The sequence below is a fragment of the Stegodyphus dumicola genome, chromosome 1 (assembly GCF_044657685.1).
Source record: "Stegodyphus dumicola isolate Sdum_Otavi_A_Nest chromosome 1, ASM4465768v1".
Taxonomy (NCBI): domain Eukaryota; kingdom Metazoa; phylum Arthropoda; class Arachnida; order Araneae; family Eresidae; genus Stegodyphus; species Stegodyphus dumicola.
The window spans coordinates 248,254,964-248,278,902 of record NC_140768.1 but is presented as its reverse complement, the minus strand read 5'-3'; the positions used below and the strand labels follow the sequence as shown (position 1 = coordinate 248,278,902).

General features: G+C 31.4%; 1 protein-coding gene across 5 annotated transcripts in view; it reads left to right on the top strand.

Moving 5' to 3' along the window:
- Positions 1–5,092: 5,092 nt before the first annotated feature.
- Positions 5,093–23,939, top strand: part of LOC118187586 (CUGBP Elav-like family member 4) — a 927,242-nt gene continuing 908,395 nt past the window's right edge. For all 5 annotated transcript variants that reach the window (XM_085827228.1, XM_085827240.1, XM_085827235.1 and 2 more), the window contains exon 1: positions 5,093–6,659. The gene's annotated coding sequence lies outside the window, so the exon portion shown is untranslated. The remainder of the gene's footprint in view (positions 6,660–23,939) is intronic.

The window sequence follows — 23,939 nt, the reverse complement described above, 5'->3', positions numbered from 1 at the left end:
ATACAAAATTCGTAACAATACGTTGGAGGTAGTAGAATGTAAAAGAAATTTGGAAAAAAGCGCAGGAGCATCACCCACTTCTTATTAAAGTCAAATAACCCAACTGGAATTCTTAAATACAAATTGTTTCACTCTAGAACCCACTCAAGGTAGATTTTGCTTAAGACAGGTATTAAATGAAAAGTGTACAAAGCGAGCTACTTTAGCCCTTTTTCAGTTAGTAGTTACAGTAGATCTGTAACAGCAGCTTGATTCCCCAGAGGCAGGAAATCATTGGTTCGAATCTAAGTCTAAATCCAGGTCTTCACAGCGTCTCCAGCAAAAGCAGAATAAGCAAAGGGGAAAAGAACTTCACTCATTTTAATTTCCAGCTAGAAAATTTTACGTAAATAACGACCAGGTTGAAGGTTCCAATCCTGATTTTCATGTGATTGTTATCCATTCTCAGTTTCCACTTTTCGAAACTATTACTTGTTAGGAACTGTAGCATGATGTCGCTAAACCAGAAGATCTTACGTTTAAATCCAAGCGAAGATTAAGACATTTCCAATATTTGTAAGCGAGGAAAGATAATATTTTCGAAGCACAGGACATAATCCTTGAAGAGTAAAGATGTCTTATGTAAAATTTATCTATAATCTTAAATTTTGATGTATAGTAATAACTCAATCTAGAAGAATAATAGGTATCTTCTTGGTAAATTTAAACCACATTTTATGTATCTTATGCTTTCCAAAAATAAAAGCTAGTATTCCTTTACCCTCAAAACTGTTTAAAAATTACTTAAAATCGTGCTTCATTTGATTGCTACCACGCAACTAATTACTAATTAAGATTTTCCTTTTCTTCTCGCGAAACACCTTTTTTATTGCGAAAGTAAACTCGAGTACAAAAATTAAATGATGAGGCTCAATAAATTTCTGAAGAACAACTTCATTTAGTCGCATGCTAGATCTCCGGTGGTGTCGTCACGCCCCCAAACAAAGTTATAAACTCCGGCACAATGAAGATGCGGATGAATGAAGAAGAAAACAAAGCCAAAAAATAACTCTCATCCTCATCTAATTCTCACTTGATGCAAAGCCTACACTAACTGGAATTGCGTGACGACCCGGCGACTCCGAAACCCATCTAACTACAGTCCCGTGTTCTCTTCCAGCTGGCAAATTATATTTCCCCTGCACTTCTGCACCTCATGGAGAGACGTTCAAGAATTCTGTTTGGCGGGAATATCGTGACAAGGCACGCACGTACGGCGATTGTGACGTCATCAAGCCTAGATCTAACGCTCTCTATCTGTTCCGTTCCCGGAAAAATCATTTAAAGCATCAGCAAGAAAAGAGATCAACTCCAAAGGATGATGCCGCTGGTTTGCGTAAGATCTTATGTTTTCCGAAAGACAAGATGACTGACCTCGATTTGTATGTACCCTATTTTTATACAGTAAGCAACAAAGATTTGACCTTATTTTCTAACATTTGGTTATTTAGCAGTTTCAGAGTAATAAAGGATATAAAATGCTTTCCAAAGTTCCTCGTTTGATGGAATAAGTTAATCAATCAACTATAATACGTCAAGCGATATCGCGTTCAATAATGCAATTAACAAACAAATAAATTAAGAATTCATCTGTTAAGAAAAGTAACTTAAAATTTAATAGTATTAAAATTCATAAAAATCAGTTACTTAGATTTCTGATTTATGCCTTAAGCACTTGATTTATTATATTAAGACAATTATTTAAAGTAGTTTGAACAATTCATAATTTTTTTATTTTGAGATAGGACTTGTGGTATCTGGCGATTGCCGTGTCAGGATTTAAGAGGACTTTAAATCTCCGTCCCATGAATTCCTTTAAAGTGTTGAACTCTGATCGATAACGAACTCGAGCTTTTTTTAGTCGTTTGCTTCTTATATTCTAGTGCAGTTTCATGTTTAAAATTAAATTCGAAAACAAAAAGGATAACACACTATTTTTGCTTACATAATTTAGCGTTTTTTAAAGTTCTCATTTACGCAATTTTTTTAAACTGCTGCTAGAAAAAAAAGATTATTTTACCATTTGTTAGAACTTAATGGGATGTTTAAAAATTACATTTTGTTCAATAGTTGAGCATTCAATGCTGTACATCCATAAGAAGGCAACTACGTAGTTAGCAGAGGAAAAAATAAAATACTATAAATCCTAAAGCTAACTTGTGATTGAACAGTGTTTTAAAATTTTATTGAAAATTTCTTATTGCTTATCACGAATATCGATGACTGTTTAGTGTAACAACTGTCTATTTTCATACATATTTTTTAAAATGTTATAAAAAATATTAGTTTCTTAATATTTAAATCAAAATTAATTCTACAGATAGGTTAAAAATGTCTCGCATAAGTATAAATAAATCGTGTTAACTTGTCAAACTTTTTGACTGCGATGGGCGCATATATGCTTCCAGCAAAAGCCATCAGTGTGGCCTATAGGCGCATGTGTTCATCGAGTGCAAGCCATTGTGTAGATTATGGACCCAAATGCGCTTTCGTCGTAGGTTGTTTAGTGCTGTTTCATGTGCATGTTTGGAGATTATTTCTATTGTATATATATCTAACATTCGCAGACACCTAATCCTGGTTTGTTGCCTAGAAACCGGAAAAAACGAAATCTTTATTTGGCCAGTCATTCTGCGGCCGAGCGCCACTCACACGAAGCGCTTCAACTTAGGTCAGTTAGCAGTCAAAGAGTTCAATTCAGAAGAGTCACTTGCGTTAACGAGGAAATAGCTATTATTTCTTCATTCGTATTAACTGATTATCACGCATACCCAGCTCGCGTTAAACAAGATTTTTCAAGATATAAAAACTATAATTTTTTATTTTCATTTCAGGAATTGGAAATCAGAGTTCAAATTAAAATGAGAGAATGGAATAAATTTTTATAGTTCTTTCATTTAAAAGCAGGCACGTAAATGTATCAATCAATGGGATTTTTAAACAGATATAAATACATTTCTTATAAATTTAATCGAGATATAAAAATCACAGTTTTTATTTTTTAACGATTAAGAATTCGTAGTGTAACTTACAAATTCTCATAATTGCCGCTCATTACAGCGACTGCTGCAAATTATCCCATGCTGTTGCAAATTATCCCGAGCTCAGAGGCTTACTGTACGGATTGTATAGAATATAATTTTGTCTAAAACCGTAACTTTACTTTCTTTAACATACAACAATGTAGGCAATTATAACTGGCTAAATTTCCGCTATCGATTATTAATTTAATTGAAACATCGCCCTTTAAAAAATTATAAATCAAGTAGTTGATACGTTATTCTAGTAATTCAGAAGTGAAACAACAAAAACATTTTTTTTGTTGTTGTTTCACTTCTGAATTAGTATTTATTCGGCATGTTATTGTGTCTTAATTACGTTATTCTAGGTTTAAAAAAATCAGAGCACACAGCTAAACTTTAAAAAATAATTGAAAATTAAAAATGTAGAGAACAAATTTCGTTGAATTTTCAATAGTTATTCAAACAGAATAAATTACTTTGATAAAAATGGTGGCGTTTTGTTTGTTAAAAATTAATGAGAAAACATTTATTATTTTATTTGAGTATTATTGTTCAACAACTGGAATATTCTTTGCTGTTATTTAAAATGGCCGGATGCTTTCAACCTTAGTGAATTCGTCAGAAATCGCCAATGCCCACCAGTCATTAATTGTGTCATCACAGAAAACGTTACCCATGGAGTGCCCCATTGTATACTCTCGAGAATGGGGATTTCTGGCCCAATTTAAATACAAGAAGGTTCCCTCTGGGTCTTCTGACCCTCTTACTCAAACGAAGCCTCTCAACAAGACCTTTGGCTGGATGGGATTTTAAGTACCCCTGTGCCGTACAGACACTATGCACTTACAAACACTGAAGCTTTCTTCGGGACTCGAGCCCAGGTCCAACGATAGCAACGCAAGTGAAATCAATTTGAAAGACAGTTTATAGAAATACAGAGAACCTTTTCATAGTAAGATGATTGTGAAAGCCGTTACAGTAATTTTCCTTATATTTTCAGTGCTGCACATTATGAAATACGTTCTTACCAAAACATAATTTTCCTCCTATCCATTTAAATAGGTCATTCACAAATGATATAATTAAATCCAAATCTGAAGCTTTATAACTTTAAGTACGGAGCAGACAGCAAACTAATATGATAACTAATCTTTAGTAAATATGCTTATTTTTCTACAGCAACTTACAGCGTAGAATAATCTGAAATTTTCGAATCTTCGATACTAGTTCGTAAAGAATAATATTTTTTCATAAATATTTTAAACGAATACTCCCAGAAAGAATGTATACCATATTCTTGCAAAGTACTTCGAGAAACAAATTAGAAGGTAAGGTAATAATTTGCTTTAATATCTGTAGGGAAGAATTTAAGTTTCAGATATTCTAATATTTATTTATGTCACCCACTTGCTATTTTTCAAATCTGAAAGGCAGCTGCACTTGGGTTTTTTAGGGCGAACGAATTCGGAACTGAGATTTTAGGTGTTCCTAAAAAGCTCAAATCTTCCACTTTGAGTTGCGGGAATGAAGTGAGAGAAGATCCGGACTAACCTGCATGTCTCGGGTTTTATCCTGAAAATAGGAAAGCACTCTTTACAGCAAGTGATACTATTTCCCGAGAATTGGCTGGAGGCAAATCCTTCTCCATTTTCTTCGCAAAGAGGATGCAGGAGGATAGTTACTTCCAACTAAACAGCATAGGGATGCCTTCCACTTCATCCCTCCTCCCCCCCTCTGCGACCATTTCCCTACCCAACCCCCGACCGCCTGATAGGAAACTTGAATGTACGAAGAAAGTGAAGGAAGGGACTTAACAGCTATAGCAGCAGCTTGTGGCTTCCTATAGATTTCGTTTCCATGGCGACTGTCACGTGAGCGAGCATTTTGCAGCTCCACCCCCTCGGTGTGTGCTTCTTCCTCCCCCACAACTACCGCCCCCATCACCCTGTCGGCGAAGGGGATTGTGGGTAAGAGCGAGATGCCCTGTGCGGATCTGCGCGGGAGTCTTCCGACGAGCAGAGAGTGGAGAGTCAATGCAACAGCAACATCCAGTTCCCGTTTCTTCCCACACTGGAACATGGAATCAGCGCTCAACTCTTACAGCAGTCTGTTGCTCCCGACGAATGGGTTTCGAGTTGCTCAAAGTCTCGTATCGCTTGTCCCTGAGACTTTCATCTGTTGAATGAAAGTTGCCCATGTAACTTACCTTCACTGATCACCGAGATCAATTGTTAATATAATTAAGGCGACAGAGTTGATATTTTTGGAACTTTTGTCTTATACCACTCGGTATTCTTCAATCAAAAATAATATAATAATAAATGCAACGTTATCCCACTTTTGTCAAGTTGGTTAGTTTAGATTAAGTTTTCGGATTGCTAGTTACTTGTTTTATATATATAAAACCATAAATTATATGAACTGTTTCTAGATATTTTGAATACGGGTTGGCGAAATCATAGCCAATTTTTCGTTATTCCTGAGAAGCTAAACTACATCGCCTTTTTACATTGATAACTGGAATAAAGAATCCTAATTGTGATAAAAGAAGAAAGATTAGTATTGCTGTGTATAACTACTTTAGAGTCTAGATTTGTTAGATATCTGTCATTCCATTTTTTCAAGAGCTATTTAGAAGATAGAGTTACAATCACATTGATAATTCTAAAGGAAGCAAACTTAAGCCTTAAAGGTGTCGGAGAGAAGCTTGTTATCTCTGATAAGAAAAAACAAAACTTTGTTTCATCTGACTTCCTCAAAACAGTTCTATTTTTGAATCCGACGTTTGCATCTATATTGATCAAATACTTTCATTCAGTTCCATTGAGAACTATTTGCGTACTTAAATTTTAAGAGACTTTAAGAAAACGTGAACATTCATTACCTTAAGTATTACTAGTGCTACTAGTTGAGAAGTTTCAAGATTAGGACCAACACAGTAAAGCATTTCATTAGGGGATATTAGACAAAGTAATAGAATAGAAAAGTACTTAGCAGCTACAATAACTGGTGTCCAAACGGTTGAAAGTGCATTCGATTTAAAAACATACTAAACTGTTTACTCTTGAGTGTAAGCTAGTGAAGTTTACAACTCTTGAAATTGAAATTATATGTATAATACTTTGACATACAATCATATTCGTCTTTAAGCGCACTGTGTACAGAAGAATATTGTAAACTAACCGCCAAAGAAAGCATTTAAATATAAAGAACATAACCTCCTTCCGTGTTCGTCAAACAGGACTAGATTTCGAAGGAAATTTACGTGTTGAAACGTAAAACATATTTATCCCTCCCAAACAACAAAATAAGAAGAGATTCCAAGACTCCGAGTTCCATTAAAATAGACGAGAACGCCTTGGCATCTTCCTTTTCTTCCAGAGCAAAAGGAGCTTGGCAGCGAAAGCACAGTCAGCCATCTCTCAGGCGCTAGCAGCAGACAACACTTGTTGAAAGCCGCCGCTAGTTGGCGGTACAACAGGTACAGCGGCCTCCAGTTTCAAAGGGTAGACTCTACTTAACGGCCAAGCCAGCAGGATCGGAATCGAATATAGAGAGAAGCTCTGTTGGCTCAGTTCTGCGGCGTAGGGACAAGAGGTAGGTTCTTTCATTTTCGTAGCTGATTTATTCCACCATATGTTCTCGACGGTTTCACCCAATTGATGGGTGTGCCGGTATTTCCGCCATCATTCCGAGCGACGTTATTGCTCCGGATGCCGGATTTAGATCCGTTTCTTCAAATGCTGAAGTTCGCTTGCCAGAAAAAGAGTGCAATTTTCATTTCTCATGTAAAACATTCATTTTCTAATTGATTATATTCGCATGTAGTTACTTTCTTTATAATTATTGCACTAAATTTGGATTCATTGAATAATGTGCATTACTTCTTTTATTTGCTTTCAATTCTTTTGATTGTTATAATCTTTTTAAAAAACGAGAGCTTTTTCGTTTGCATTTATTTTAATGACAATTTACGTTTAACTTATTTTCTCGACTATTTTAACGGGATTTTGTGTCCTTGTTTTATTTATCGCTAAGCGTTTAACATGAAAACAAACAATTGATATTTTTATTACTGTATTTCAGGTGAATATTTCGGATTTATTATTCGGCTTTGTAATTTATACTTTTGTGGCCTATCTAATTCACTTTACTAAAATAAGAATATACATTCTGGAACATTTCCAACAAAAGTACTTGATTTTCTTATGTGGTTTAAAATTTTAAATGTACCACAATATATTTATACTAAAAATATATATTAATTTCCTAATGTTTCAAGATTTGAATTAATCTTTATATGTGATGAGAAAACAAACAATGTAACTTGAATTTTGGCTTTCTTCCATAATTTTTCTATTAGTGTTTCTTAAATAACAAAATATTTTTAGCTGTTTAAGAATTATATACCAGCTGCTTAAAAATCAAAAATATATATCTCTGTTACTGGTTACGCTAACCAAAATACTGCTGTGTTGTTCAGCAGAATGTAATGTACGGACGCTGAATGTTGAACGAATTGCGTTAAACACAAATATTATAGTAATAGCGCGCCTCAAACTGAATATTATAGATTTTAAATATTATAACCCATAGGGACATCTTTAAAGCAGCAAAAATAAATAAATAAATAAAATCAATTGCGTGCCTATCAAATTGATTCTAAGCAAACTGAATATTATACATCATAACGCTTGTTTTACAAAACTGGAAAATAATAACACCTGTATATTTTCCAGATATATTAATTTCGTAATTTGTCTTTGGTAGAAAATTTAAATTTAAATTAATATATTTGTTATGCGCTATAAGTTGCATTATTGTATACAGATTTAATGAACTTTTTGAAATGAGTAAAGATAAATATGTATACCAGTTATTTGAAAATTGTAACATAAGTCATTGCTAATTTTTTGCTATCCTTAAAACCTTAAAACTTTTGTTCATTTCTTTGTTTCGTATTTTATAATTTCGCGATTATTTTAATTAATAATCTCTTACTTTTAACGTTTACAAAATTTTTAAGTGCTTCATATTAAGCATTTTATTTTCTCTAGCTTTGTTTTTAAAACTTTGCTAGCCTATTTTTAACATATCTTATTTCTTACAAAAATAAAATTATGTGTTTGTTTAGTCAATCAACATAAAATGTATTATCACCTTTTTAATACATATTGTAGCCGTTTCTCATTTTATTACATTTTGTAAAGGGGAAATTAGGCTTGCGATTGATGCTTCAAAATTCTGTCATTAAGTACTGAAGAATTAGAGGCATTAAAATTATAACTAAAAATTTTCTATTTAATCCATAATATTGAAAATTATATTCTTTTTATTTTGCACACATTCTAAACAATTTTTTGTGATACTATGATCTTTTTAAATAAAGATCAGTGTTTTTCAGACGATTTGTGGTAACTTAACTATTTTAAATTTGCTAAAACTTTAAAATATTCGACAGCGGGAAGCCAGTTAATTTAAATTTGGATTTTAAAGAATTTGAAGATCTTTTAAATTGTGTTGGTGTTGGTGTATTTAATTATGGCAAACCACAATAGGGCTATCTGCCTAAGGGGAGGGATGCCTTCGTGGAGGACTTTCTAAGGGAAACTGGCTCGTATACGCGTTACACATGGGGAAAATCATCTTTTAAATGAAGAATGTAAGAATAAATATATTAAAAGAAATTAAAATTTGCATTTATTTGTAAGGCCATTCGTAAATTGTAACAATGATAGTATAAAATATATTCATTGTTTAAAACTACTGTGTAAATGCTGTCATAAATATCGAAATATTTGTAAAAATAATAAAGAAAACGAAGGAAAGGATGGCTTTAAAATTAGAAATTAATCTATTTTATGAGATTTAGGTCTGTTAGAGTAAATATAAATTGTATATTGACTATAAATTTTCGGAAATAGTGTCTATTTATGCTGTATTGTTTCTCATATTTATTTCTATGTAAATATTATATATCAAGTCTATGATAAGGTAAACAATTCTAAATACTTTAGTGTAGTTTTACTGTTTTTCTGTTTCGTTATTTCATACTATAACCCACGTAGTTTATTTAATATGAACGTTAGAGAGCATGTAAACGTTTTTTGTGAATTTCCTACTGAAAAAGAAATTAATAGTTGTTTTTGGTAAATTTTTTGGAACGTAAAAAAATGTTTCATCATATCTCTTTAAAAACTAATAAAATGTTTAAAATTTTTATTAAGATCTCCAAATTTAAGGAGAATCAAAGTCGAAATTTCGAACGTCGGAAGATATCGAAACATTGGAGGAAATGCTTGTATTATCTTATTTTATGATATATGTTTATATGTTAATTCTTATCTTTTCGATAAGTAAGCTACTATATAATTGTCTGTAGGATTTATTTGAGGCAACGATTCGGAAACTCTGCAGTCAAGCTTTAAGAAAGCCTAAAAAATTAAAAATAAATTTTAAAATTATCAGTTGCAGATTGGGTAGATGTATAATTTATATGATTAATATAAACAATGCTTAGATAACGATGAAATTTGAAATCTAAAAAAACAAAAGAAAATTTCTAACGTTTAAGGATAAAGCATATCTAAGAATGCTGAAGCGTATCCTTGACCTTGACACTGAAAGAGAGTTCAGTCTATGGCAGAATTGCGCGGAGGATAAGTGCGCGTTTTCTAGAATATGTAATACTTTACGCTATATAAAATGTTCTTAAAAGTAAGATATATTTTATTGAAGAACATAATTATCACAGAAACATAATATTATTATATTTGGTATAATTATCAGTGCTTTAGGCAATAATCCTTTGGGAATGTATTCATTTATTAAATAGTAAAACTGCTAAAGTATTAAGTATTTTCAGTCAATTATAACACCATTTTTATGCTGAAAGCTTCTTAGTTTTTCAGATTTTAATATCGTAAGAAGGTATATTGACGTAAACGTTTTCATAAAGAAAAGTTAATAATTTTTTTAAAAAATCGTATATTTTGAGATAAAACTGTAATTACTATAATATCAAACACTGATATTTTAAATAAATTTCATATCATATTTTTTATAAATCATAATTATTTAATCTTTTTATTAAAAGTCAAAAACTGGATAATACAAACGAAATCCTCAGTTGTAATTGGTAAAACTTTATAATAATTTTGAAGCTGCGAATTTAAAAACATTCTCAAAAAAAAAAAAATTCTCACGATACTGAAAGGTCATTAAATGTTTTCACTTATCATTCGAGGTTTAAATCAGGTAGAACTTTGAAATCAATTCACGAAAACAGTTTTATGTAACTTACCATTAAACCTCGTTATATGAGTTAGCAAATCTGATGATTGCGCAAACCATCTTTCAAAAAATTTCATTTGTCATTTTTCGTTGGCGGCAAAGTATAGGTTGTAAAAATCTATAATTGTAATAATCTGTGTTTATTTGTAAATTCTAGTTGCCTAATTTTAATTAATTGTAATATTTATATGTAATATATATAAATATATCAGTGATGAGATGGTCCGGTTATCCCTTGGTGAATGACAAAAGATAAAAGGCCAGGCTGTTTTTGCAGTTAAGCAAATAATGCACAATATTTGAAAATTGTCAAGTCTGTAGCTTTCTCAATTCAGAAAGAAACTGGAGAAATGAAAAGAATGAAAAATAAATCGATTTAGTAATAACGACTGAAAGAAGGAAACCTTAGCAATGCAATTGAGAATATTTGCATTTGATTCTTTCATTTCGTTGGAATTTAAATTCATTTGTATCACCTTGTATGAACTACGCAATCTCGATGCGAAGCCAGAGGACTTAAATATAAAAAGAAATTAGTCGTTATGGTATGTTTTAAACAACATCTGTAAATATTCTCCAAAAATTTAATCTGTGCTTCAGAAAGCATGAGAATAGTTTTAAAACGTTATATATTGTTTGCACAGAAAAGGGAAATCTGCAAAAATATTTCATTACGAGAAACCGTAAAATTATCAAATCCCAACAGAATTAAAGCAACATTAATAGAAAAAAACCAGAATATGATAGTAAGGTCCACTTGAAAAATAAAATGTTGGACTAAAGCAATATTATTTGTAGTAAAAATCGAGAACAAACAAAATGAATACATTGTAACTAAGTTATGAAAAGACAGAAATTTAAACTTGAAACATTTTTTAAATCGTCTCTATGATTAAGAAAGGCAATCTTCTTTGCAAGTAATTGAGCAAAACTTTGATAAGCTCTAATTTGGATAATGCGCTTAATTTAAGTGTATTGAAATGATGAATAATTGCAACCGCGTTTTCTAAAACGACTAGATTTCTTCTGTTGATCACGATATTATTTTCCGCTTTCTAAACAAGCAATCTGATAAATGTTAATATTTTTTTTAACAGGTCTTTACTCTTTGCATTCAATAAGATTAAACTAATGGAGAAGAGAGAAAAAGGGCTCGTACCGAGAACAGATACCTTTTCATTGAAGATCGTTTTATGAACTTGACACCAGCTAAAAAAAAAGACTTGCCAAATCACACAAGCAGTATATTTAAATACCCCTTGGGATCTGAACTTCCTGCTGGCATTTGTATCTGGAGAACACGTATCTTTCAGAATCTAGACTTTCTGTTTATGTTTCCTAGAAAAATCCAGATATCTGTCTCAAATTTCTATAGATTACAGTAGTGTGTAAATGAGAGAACTGGCGCAGTGACTTTTGGGGAATATAATGACTGCGAAATCCCATTAAAATCGAAACTACTTTTAGAAAATAATGGCTCTGTTTTATCCATATAAATTTTGCAAAACAATGGCTTTCAAACCCCTCATAAAAATCGAACCCACTTTTAGAAATCAATGGTATGAAAAATCGCCATAATTTTCCCACCCCCCTTTTAAAAACAATGGTGAATAAAAGCCCCATTAAAAATCCAACCCAACCCACTTTTAGAAAGTGATGGCATTTTTCTATTCAAAATAATTTTCTGGAACGAACAAGCGAAAAGTCGCTGAGACCTTCAGGGTGTGGTAAGACAAACTTGCTTCTTAACTTCATCTACGATTGGTTGAAGTTTGACAATCTCTTACCAGCGACGAGTTCGATAGTATGTACAAAAAGTGTGTCACGAAACCTCATGATTTTTTCATGCTTGATTTAGTTAACCCTAAAATGAGGTATAGGAAATGTTTTGATTCTTTAAATAAAACATGGAACAAAAAATTAGAGTCATGGTTGAACGTATACAAAAAGAGCTACAAATTCTACAGTGATGTTAGTCTGTCTCTGACAGTTACCAAGGCTTTGTTTGGTACTTCGAGTTTGACTGCTTTCGTTCTGCTTCCCTTAGCATCCTTGAGCATCGGGGCCAGTGTCATAGAGATTATTGATAAATCCTTGCATGTCTCAGAACGGAAGGAAGAATACAAGTTTGTCTACAAGTTTTATAAGTCTTTACTAAATTGCTTGAGAGCAAAGACTATTTCGGAGGAGGAAGCTTTGAATAAAGAGCAAGAATTTATTAAGACTTGAACTACTTCCCCATGGAAAAATATTTGAAAGAGAAAGTGTGTGTGTGTGTGTGATTATGGCAAAGCCTCGAGGGCTATCTGCCTAAGAGGAGGGATGCCTTCGTGGAGGACTTTCTAAGGGAAACTGGCTCGTATACACGTTACACATGGGGAAAACCACGAAAACGCCCATGCAGCCAGCCCGTTCGCGGGACTCGAACCTCGGACCGAACTACCAGTGTTCAGCGACTTAACCGCTCGGCCGCTTGTGGGCTTTGAAAGAGAAAGATTTGAACGGGTACGAAAAATAATTCTTAACAAATGAGCAAAAAAGATAGAAAGATTTAAGGTGGAGTCGGTTGGAAGCAAGACAATCCACCATAAATACATCTTTCTAGTTATCAGTACTGTGAACCTTTTACAAAGCTGTCTAAAAGATTGACTAGAGGGGATGACTAGAGGGTAAATAATTTTTATATATAAATAAATGAGCGGAAAAAAGAAAGGAAAAGGCGTTGTTAACGCAGCAATCAACAATTTACCATTTGAAATGCATCTGCCACTACATCAATTTACTGGACCAGGAACTCAACTGCTTAAAGGCAAAACTAGGCTGAATCCCGATTTAACGTATAAAGAATGGAGTAAACCCATTAATAGGGTTGATGAAAGTGATTATAAACAATATGTCTGCTACATTAAAAGTATACTCAAACAAGAAACAAAGTATGTGACACAAACATGATAAAAGAATTGGATGATATTCCCAATCCAACATTTCGTGAAAGGTTAGATAGAGCTGCTGTGAAGCCTATTATTAAAGCTAAAAAGACATTTTTAATGGGGTCAAAAATTTAAATGTAAAATCCACACCGACACCAAAGATGTGCAGCATGCCACCTCTAAAAACGGCAGACCTATGATGAAAGGAATCTGTGTAGATTGTGGTTCTAAGAAGTGTCGTTTTTTACCGCTGAAGGGGTAACTGAGAAAGGTTGCCCCGAAAAGGTTTATTATGATCCCGAAACTGGGCTTTGTGTTATGGCTGAGTTGATCAGAAAAACTGGTTTAAGTCGAAAAGAAGTCTCGGACTTTTTACACCAACAGGATGTATACACAAAGCATGAACCATTTATCCGTAAGTTCAAAAGGAGAAGAACGTATGTCTCACGCATAGACGACCAACGGCAAGCCGATTTACTGTTTGTCTATCAATTCGCGAGAAGTAAGTATAATGATGGCACCAAATATTTATTAACGGCTATTGATTGCTTCAGTAAATATGCATGGGCTATTCTTCTTAGAGATAAATCGTCAAATGAAGTAACTCAAGCATTTAGAAAGATCTTCAAAGAAAGAATACCCGAAAGGATTCAAATAGATAAGGGTTTAGAGTTCGTCGGAAAAACATCTCAAAAATTATTTAAAGAAAATAATATCCAATGGTTCACAACAGAAAATGTTGAAATAAAAGCGGCTATGGTTGAAAGATTTAATCTCACTATTGGTAACAAAATAAAGCTCTACTTATCTGAAAATAACACCGAAAGATACATAGATGTATTGGATCAATTAGTGAAGAATTGCAACAACTCATACCCCAGAAGTATAAAAATGACTTCTATTGAAGCCAGTCTAGAAGAAAACAGTGGTAAAGTCTATCGCAATTTGTTTAATGAAAAGGTCATACATAAATCTAAATTTCAAGTAGGTGATAAAGTAAGAATATCAATATATAAGTCTACCTTCAGAAGAGGTTATCAAGCAACTTTTACAGAAGAAATATTTGTCATTTCTGAAGTATTAAAAACCGATCCAATCACTTATAGAGTTCAGGATTTAAATAATGATGAGGTTAAAGGCACTTTTTATGAAAATGAACTGGTAAAATACGATAAGAAAGACAATGTGTATAAGATTGAAAAAATCATCAAAAAGAAAGGGGACAAATATCTAGTAAAATGGTTAGGTTATCCTGAGGCTTTTATTCACCATTGTTTTTAAAAGGGGGTGAAAAATTATAGCGATTTTTCATACCATTGATTTCTAAAAGTGGGTTCGATTTTTATGGGGGGTTTGAAAGCCATTGTTTACAAAATTTATATGGATAAAACAGAGCCATTATTTTCTAAAAGTAGGTTCGATTTTAATGGGATTTCGCAGTCATTATATTCCCCAAAAGTCACTGCGCCAGCTCTCTCATTTACACACTACTGATTACATTGAAAATCTTTCTTTTAAGATTACGACAGTCATCAAAAACAGTTTAGTAAACGAAACTGTTTATTATGGTTACCCTTCTTTAGAAAACCAAAAATTAAAAGAACAAAATATAAAGTAATTTCCGATTATATTATAACTAAAATAAAAATACAAAAGAGGAATTAGCCGGAAAAATATATTTTTGTTCCGAACGCTCTATGCTTCTCATGCTTAGATAAATGTCATGCCCATTTTATTATCATTTCATTGGCTCTTTTTTGAATTTTCAAGACCTGTTGTCTCTTAAAATAATTTAAAATTAATATTTTAAAGTATGATTAAATTATCTTTAAAAATATTTTTATACAAACTATAACCAATCATACATTTTTGATCCGGTTAAAATGCTAACTGCTATGCAAAAATCAATTTAAATTAATATTTTAAAGCCGTAATTAAATTTGATGGCTATGAAAATAATAATTTTATGGAGAAAATTTAAAATACATGCGCAGTGTAATTACGTAAATAAGCTGAAGTCTCGGGATGTTACTGAATGACATTTAAATATCAACGAAAACATCTGAATTTTTGTTTGTGCTAATACTGGAAATACTAAGCTCATGCAAACTCTAACATTCGACTTTTACTTAAATTTTTAACACGATGGCCTGCAATAGACTACAAGACTTTCATTGATAAAATTCATATTTAATTTTTAACAGAGATTTTTCTATATATTTCCAAATTTTGATATTATTAGAAATAGTTTTTGTGTTACAGTAAGAAAAGGAGAATAGGATTAAGGTATTAACTCGGATGGAAATATATGGCTCATAATTCTGTGTAATCAACAGAAAGCATGGAGTGATTAAACAATTTTATAAATACCCCTATTCTGAATATTTAAATTCGCTGAGAATTTCTTTGTTAAACCCGTGATGCTGAATCTATTTCTGAACTGTCATAGTAATTAAAGTCCAGAAAATCTTATGATTCAGACAAAAGTAATTTTAGAATCGTTATGTAAGAAATAAAAAAAAATTAATTAAGTTTTCATGTCCAAACCCGATCATATAGAGATATCGCAAACAAGCAAATATTAAAAATATTAAAATTGTAGTTAATTACCTTGCTTATACATAAGTTTGCTTCTCCAAATGCTATTTAAATTGCTCAGGTTGTTTGCTTTAATGTGATTTCAATCCCTTAATTCTTTCTTAAAAATATTGGAGATTTTCATGTTTTTCAACCAGCATACGCCCAAGTTATCACTTTCGAATTATTTGTGGCATTACTAGTTGTATTGAACCTATATAGTTCGAAATTTTTTATTCAGTTGTACTGTCAGGAAATGTCTTCCCTGTAAGGTAATGTATTTTCTTTGCTCGTGTTCGCGATGTACTTAGAAACACGTACGATTAGCAATCGGGAGTTCCGGATTTCAGATCCAGGTGAAAGGGTATTATACATTTTTCATGTTTCCTGCTTCCGCAACCCTAATGACTCTACAATGCAGCATGAGCAGAAACGAAATTTCGCTAATTTAACAAATGTGCTTTACAAAGTGATTAATAGTTAATATGTTAATATTTCAGAGACATGCAAAATGATGTTTTAATACACATTTATTATTCCCTATTCATGGTTGGGTGGTTTGTAGTTAGGTTAATTGATAGACGCAAAGCAACTCGAGGGCTATCTGCCTATGCAGAGGGCTGCCTTCATAGAGGACTTTTCAAAAGAAACTGACTCATATCCACGTTACATGTATTTCCTGTCATGGATGTGTGCTAGGAAAATAATTCTTATTATATATTGTATTTTTCTCAAAATTTATAATATATTTTCAGAAAAATATTTCTTTAAATAGCAAAGTAATTTTGTTTTATAATAAACATTTATTTAATTTGTTCAAAAGGTACTTTTACAGAAATACTTTCTTCATTTTTGGGCTATTTCGCAGGGTGCTCAAAAAAATGCATGAATTCACATCTCAGATATTTCTGAGTAAAGCTGTAAATTGCTAAAATTTAAATTACTATTAATACATTTGTACTAGTGTCATTTTGTATTAGATTATATCATTTTTTGTATTAATATTATATTTGTATCGTATTAGTAACTAGTGCTCTGTACGTATATTTTTAAGTATTTTAATTATATATATTCCGCTAAAAGGCTCGCATGTAGCTAAAGCTCATAAACATTAAATGAAAAGAATTACATACCCAGTTACGGATGAGGTATACATTTCTATTCAGAATATGTATTGAAATACTCCATGGGATTTAATGCAATTGGAATTATATATAACTGGACCGTAAATGCAAGGTTTATAACAGAGTTAATACGTTTCTCTCATTATTTTGCAGTATGTTTGTTCCCATAGAATATAATTGTTATGTGTACAGTATTGTAGTTTCATGAAGGCAAAGGCTGATTCTAAATGTAAACAGCATTCTCACGTGAACTCACGCATTCTGTTTAATTTTTGTATATTATGTTAGCGAGTATGTGTTAATTGAACACGATATTACCCCTTTGCGTATGTAAATTTAATGTAATTTTTTAAAAGACTATTCGTATGCTGTATAGTTTTGCATAGTCTGAATGTTACATTTCTTTTAAATTTTTCTGAGAGATATAAATAGCAAATGATATTTGAAAATTGATAATTTACAAATACCAAAGTTTGATTATAATACGTTGTAATCCTTTATTGAATAACATCGGTGCGTGCAAATGTTTTGTTAAACGAACTAAATTTATCAAGAAAATGCTTTTACGCCATTATATTTCATAGTATTCTTTTTATTACAAATTAAGAAATTTCCTTTAGTAATCATAAACTTTTAACCCTTTTATGTGCGGAAAGCAATAAAGGAAGTCATTAGCTAAGTTTTTTCGAGGAACTAAAACTGATTAGAATTATATTTTTTGCTAAATTAATGAATGCTATTATTTTATAAATTTCTTCACATACGATTTTATTCCAAAGCAAGAAAAAACGTCGTTGTTAACAAGACCAGAATAATTTTAGTTTAAAAACCAGGTCAAATTCAACCTTAGATTTACATTGATTTTACAGAAAATGTTTCATGTATTTTTTTTTAAACTTTTGTTTCAGAATAGTAAAATAATATCTTCCTGTATTGACAGACAATTTCGATATCTTGAAGGAACAAAGTCCTTGCCAGATATCTTCGAATTGTACGAAGCTTTTCTCTAAACTCAATGATAGCCTGGCTTGAGTTTGATTTAATTTGAAAGCTTTGACTATTTATAGATTGTCTTTCATATGTTGTATAGATATATAACTAAACAATTAATTGCGAAGAAAATAATTGGTATTACATTTGTTAGTTAATACTAGCAATTTTTCAATAACTACCAAAGGTTACACTTGTCAACTTTGGTTGGCCTTCGAGAAACTTATTTATTCTATATAACATTCCTTATTATGTTTTAATATCGTATAAATTAGATAAATTCTATTTTAAACAGAAAAAGTAGGAAATCTTCTGTTATGCTGGTATTTTCTTCACTGATATCAACGTATTGCATGGTTTGTAATCATCTAAAACTGGTAACTTTGGATACATTTAACGTGTAACAAAACCTCCAGAATAACTTAAATAGTTCCTTCCAAACCATGTATGCCTAAACTTCTTAATTACTTTCACAAAATATAGGAGTCAGTAACTCACTTTTAATTGCTCTCAAAATTCAACTCGATACATAAAATAAACTGCAAAAGGAAACCCCGTTTCAGAACCGTTCAACGAACAAACGCATTTTCGGAGCACTAAACTTTCAAACTTCTACTTCCACAAGCGAGGAAAAATCCAGGGATGCGTGACTTCACTTCTCTTCCCTCTCTACCTGTACCTCAGCAATATCTTCCATCTGCTGCCACCTCCACGAGCTTTATGTCTAAGTAAAGGGGGGTTAATTTTGAATCTAATTACCCGGGTGCTGCTCTTTCTGCCGGCTCGGCTCTACTCTGCGGCAATTCCCGTCTCTAATGATTTCATGCTTAGGTCACGTAACATCTTAAGCACCTGTATGTTTGTTTACCTTCCAAAATAAGTGAAACTCTTAGCTCATAATAGATTGCTATCGAAAGTACCATGAGGTTATTATGCATGCACCATGCTTTTTACACGACATCTGCAATCGCAACACTGTTCCTACAAAGTGATAAGGAGAAAGTGTAAACGAAAGTAGCTTACCGAAACGCTTCAGCCAGCATATTTGCATCACCAATCATTCATTGCTCTTGACACTAAACAAACTCAATCATTTAAGGCAGCTGAATGGATACTCAACATCATGCAAACTATATTCATTTGACTATTGATTTTAAATGTTATTTCATAAGCGGTGCTTGCTAAGTTGCTTGTTTCGTAACAAACTGGACTGCCGTCGGACTGGGAGGGGGTAGCATAAAGCTTAAAATTCATAAATATTTTTTTAAGTATTTCACGATAACTTTCTTCCTGAAGAAGAAAGAAAGTTGATGTTGGAAATCGTTGAAGGAGGTTTCGTCATTTATCGTTAGAAATGGCTAAGAAATTGTCATAGGTGAGATTAGTAATGTCCTTGAAGCTGACAAAAGCCTTAGATAACTTTGGTAACTGAAACTCTCCTCTTTTAATCATGATTATTCAAATGCTCCATTATGATTATCTAAAGACCCAGTTATCTGATTCCAAGGTATCCAAGCAATCCATACCTGCGATATAAATCTTATTTATTCGGATGTTCCATCCGAGTTATTCAATTGCCCTATCCCAATTATATAAATGCCCAGTTCCATCTCCAACTCTTCAACTTTATTATTCGAATGCTGAGATCTATTTTAGTCACTTGAATATCCTGTTAAATATTAAAGCATAATTTACCATGCTGGCCATTTCCCTTTTTCCTTGTAGTTTAGTGATTGATTCCAGCTTTGATGTAAAATTGATAAATCTGATGTTAAGTTTAAACTGTTTTAGTTAATATTGGTGTTATTCTTATTGATAACTAATATTTTAGTTCATTTGATAAATATGAGTTAAATCTTAAATGCTTGAGTTAATGCTAATTTGATAACTATGGCTTTAAATTTCAAATATTTTATTTGTTGTTTATTTGCTAAATATGCCGCTAAATTTAGAATATTTTAATGTTTAAAAGTTAAAACTTTTAAAGATATTTTAGTTAATGTTAGTTTGATAAATATGAAGTTAAAATTATCATATTTAACACATTATTATTTTGAATACGATGCTAAATATTTTAATATCCATTAATTAACTGCAGAGATTTATTACGTGTCACTCCCAAAATTAACTAAAAACTATTTCATAAAAAGGAAGTAGAGAGAAGTATTATTTAAAATAAATAACTTTAGTGATCTAAGTTTATTAATTCCACAAAGTAAATTTATAATACAAACGCACCTGCTTTAATTAGTTTCTCAAATTAAAATATATTTAGACTGTTCAGTGTGTTTCAGTTCATGTTGCTTCTCAAGTGGAATAAGTATGAAAAATCAAATGGCGAATAATAAAATATCATTTTATCTACTTATAAAAATCAATAATTAAACCTTATACAAATATTTGAAATTTCACGTTATATATGAAGAATTCTGTATTCAGCCAGTAGAAAAAGATAAAATTTCAAGTACAAAATACCTCTGCATTATTCTGCAGTTACGTTTAAGAGATAATACTTATTTTTTATTTCTGTGAAATGTGACATGCATAGTATTTCTGTGAATCACTTCTAAATATTACATATATAATAAATGTTACATAGATTTATTACATATAAATATATATGGATGCCTATATTGATGACGAAACACGAATTAAGTAATTGAAGAGTTAGTCTTGGAGGCAACTTTCCCTTGATAAGTCTGTCTCCTGCATGCTCATCAATTATTCACTTATGCAAATTAATTTGGTCTTCGAAATTCCTTAAAAACATTTTGAGATTACGTTTTGGGAATTATATATATTTTTTCATGGTTTGAGATACGTGCACTTAATTTACATATGCTCTTAGAATTTAAAATTTAAATGATATTGTCAATAAGATTGCAGCATTTTTTAAATAATTAATTTAATTAATTTTTCATTTTTGCAATTCAGATTTCTTAATTCAATTTTAAATTTATATTAGCTTTATACGAATCGAGAATATTTGTTAAACTGTAATATAGTGATGAAGTTTGGCATCAAAGTTCAGGCATGGTTTTTGCAAAGTGGTAAGGAAGATATCCAATGACGACACACAGAGGAATTTCACTTTCAACTGCACATATTTATTTAATTCAAATAGCAGATCAATTTCCTTTTCCAAGGAAATTCTCCAAATTATATATTCAATAATGAGTTACTAAGTACAATTAAACTTTGACTTTCTGCGTCATAACATTCTAACAAAGAAACAAAGATGGGAAGCGTTGCAGCATAGGTCCTAGCAGCACAGAGAAAGAGAAGCTTCTGACGCAAAATGGCGCGCACTTAGTATTTATAGTAGCGGTTATGTAATAGGCGCGAATGAAATTGCAGAAAGTTAATTGAAGGTTGCGTGTTCGCGAAGAGCAAAGCCATCGTATTTTTTTATATTTTACATCTATATATATATATTACATAAAAATATATGTAATATATATATATATATATATATATAATTTATTTCCTAAACCGTATTGATTAATTGATTATATTATCTCCTAAGTTTAATTAAAGTAGAATTATTTTAAAAGTGTGCATCCATACTGGTAAGTTATATTTTGAAAGATGTTTTGAAGTAATTTGAAAGCAAAATGTTAATAATGTTTTAACGGGGACTGGAGTTAAATCATCACGAAGAATAATATTACAATTGCAAAAGTAAAAATTAAAACATGTAATTATTGTCATTGATCGGAAATTAGTTGACTTTTCAAGGGGAACAAACCAACTCCCGTTCAATGATCAATAATTGATAGAAATACGTAAATATGAAAGTGTTTCGTCTTTACTCGAGTTATAAATTAAAGCCAAACCGGCAATTCTAGTCAGGCCAAATATTTCCGCGAATAGTTGTTACTCAAAGAACTGATTCTCATGAAGCATTTTAGTCAATTCAATTTGGAGTAAAAATCAATTACTGTAGAGAAATCTTGTAAAACTCGAGTAATCGTCCCCGACACTATCATCTTTATGTATTTGAGTACTATATTATTTGTAGAAATTAAACATTGGAAATTGTCATTATGAAATCGAAATCAAAGTAAAGTTGAAATAAACATAGAAGATTATAAAAAAGATAAATAATGCAAACTTTGCAAAAACAAATCAAAGAGAACATAAAAATAATATAAAAATAAAATAGAAATTAATATAAATAAGATCAGTGAATGTACATGAAGATATAAAGGCCAGAAAGGTATTAAGTAACTTACATTCTTTCTAGTGGGGGAGTTGGCAGTGTGTTCTCTTCGTGTCTGACTCAGAAGTGTAGGGTGTCCGAAAATTCTTAGCGGCAGTAGGGGCTTTGAATTATATCAGTCGGCAAGACTTGGGTGAAGAAATTTATGGTAGTGGGTGGGACTTGGAATTCTTGAGGGATGTATTTTGTGGAGTTCTTATCTGAGAGAGACCGTCTGTTAAGATTTTTTTAAAAATACTAGTGAATGGAAATTAATTAATTTCTGGCTAATTGTCGTGTCGCAATGATTAAGAATTTAAGAAAGGAAAAAGGCATTTTCGCTATCCAAGAGCTAGTAGACAGTCTAAAGGCAGGAAATAGGCCCATTTTTTTAGTAACAGTATAGTAACAGTATATGTCTGAAGACAATTAGCTTTTTACAATATATACAATTGAGTAATTACACTATATACAAATCTTTCAACTGACAGTCATCCAACTTATACCGCCTTCTCAGGTTTAGGAATAAATTATCATATCCCTATCAGTTAAATGATTTAGAGTGAGTATTTAACTCCTGCTCTTTTAAGGCAATGGTTGATAAATTGAAAGGGAATTAGATTATTTTTGAGAATTTTGATAAGAATCAAAATTTCGCGTTGTAAATCTATTGTATCTGTGCATATAGTTTTAATTCGTTGTATTTGATTAATTATAGTATTGTTAATTACTTTTTTGGATATGTTGGAGTTCCAATTTATTAATTTGTTAGTATTGAAATTGAAGTTTCTTGTTTTGTCAAAAAGTAAAATTTTTTTGTAGTTAATGATTTGAAGATCTAGAAAGTCTATGCTATTTTGTGAATTATTAGTTTTATTAAGTTTAAGACAATTCGGATAAATGTCGGAGTTTTCAATTTTACCAAAATTATTAATTGTAATAAGGTCATCAATAAATCTGTAGGTGTGTTTGTAGTAATTTAACTCTTGTGGTTGTAGATTTTTTTGGAAGTTAAATTCTTTGACAAATAAAAAGATATTACAGATCGAGGTGCTGGAATGTAAGCCCATAGGCAATCCTCTGACTTGTTTAAAAAGTTGATTTTGAAACTTGATGTAGTTATGAAAAAGTGTGCATTTTAGGTAGGTTTTCCATTTGTCAAGAGTCATGATATTGAGTATATTAGGGAAAAGTTTTGGTAGATCAAGTAGACTGGTATAGATTTCTTCTAGAGGAAGTGAGGTATATAAGTTTTCAAAATCATAGCAGTTAATGTTTTGGATGTTAATGGTATGAATGGTATTAATGACAGGAGTGTTATTATGAATGATCCAGCAATAGTTATGATTAGTGTTACAATCATTGAAAATAAATTTACAGATTTTATTAAGTTGAATTGAAAAATAATAGTCTATATTTTTCTTGTAATTATTAGTTCCATTAGCTATAAATCTAAATTTTAATGGTGTTTTATGGAATTTGGGAATCGCATAAAGATTAGTAAATATGTTGTAGTTTGCATTGAAAGTAATATTGAGTTTCTTATGAAAAGTTTTAATCCTGTTTATTATAGATGTTTCTGTAAGGTTGGCTGATTGATAAGTAGTTGCGTTGAGAAGTTCTTTATGAATAATCTCAGTGTAGAATTGTTTTCATATAATGCTAAAGTTATTAGTTGCTTTATCTATTTTTGTAATAGTAAAAAGCTGTTTTAATTTACCAATATCAGATGTAAGTTGCGACCAGTTCAGTGTACTTTTAA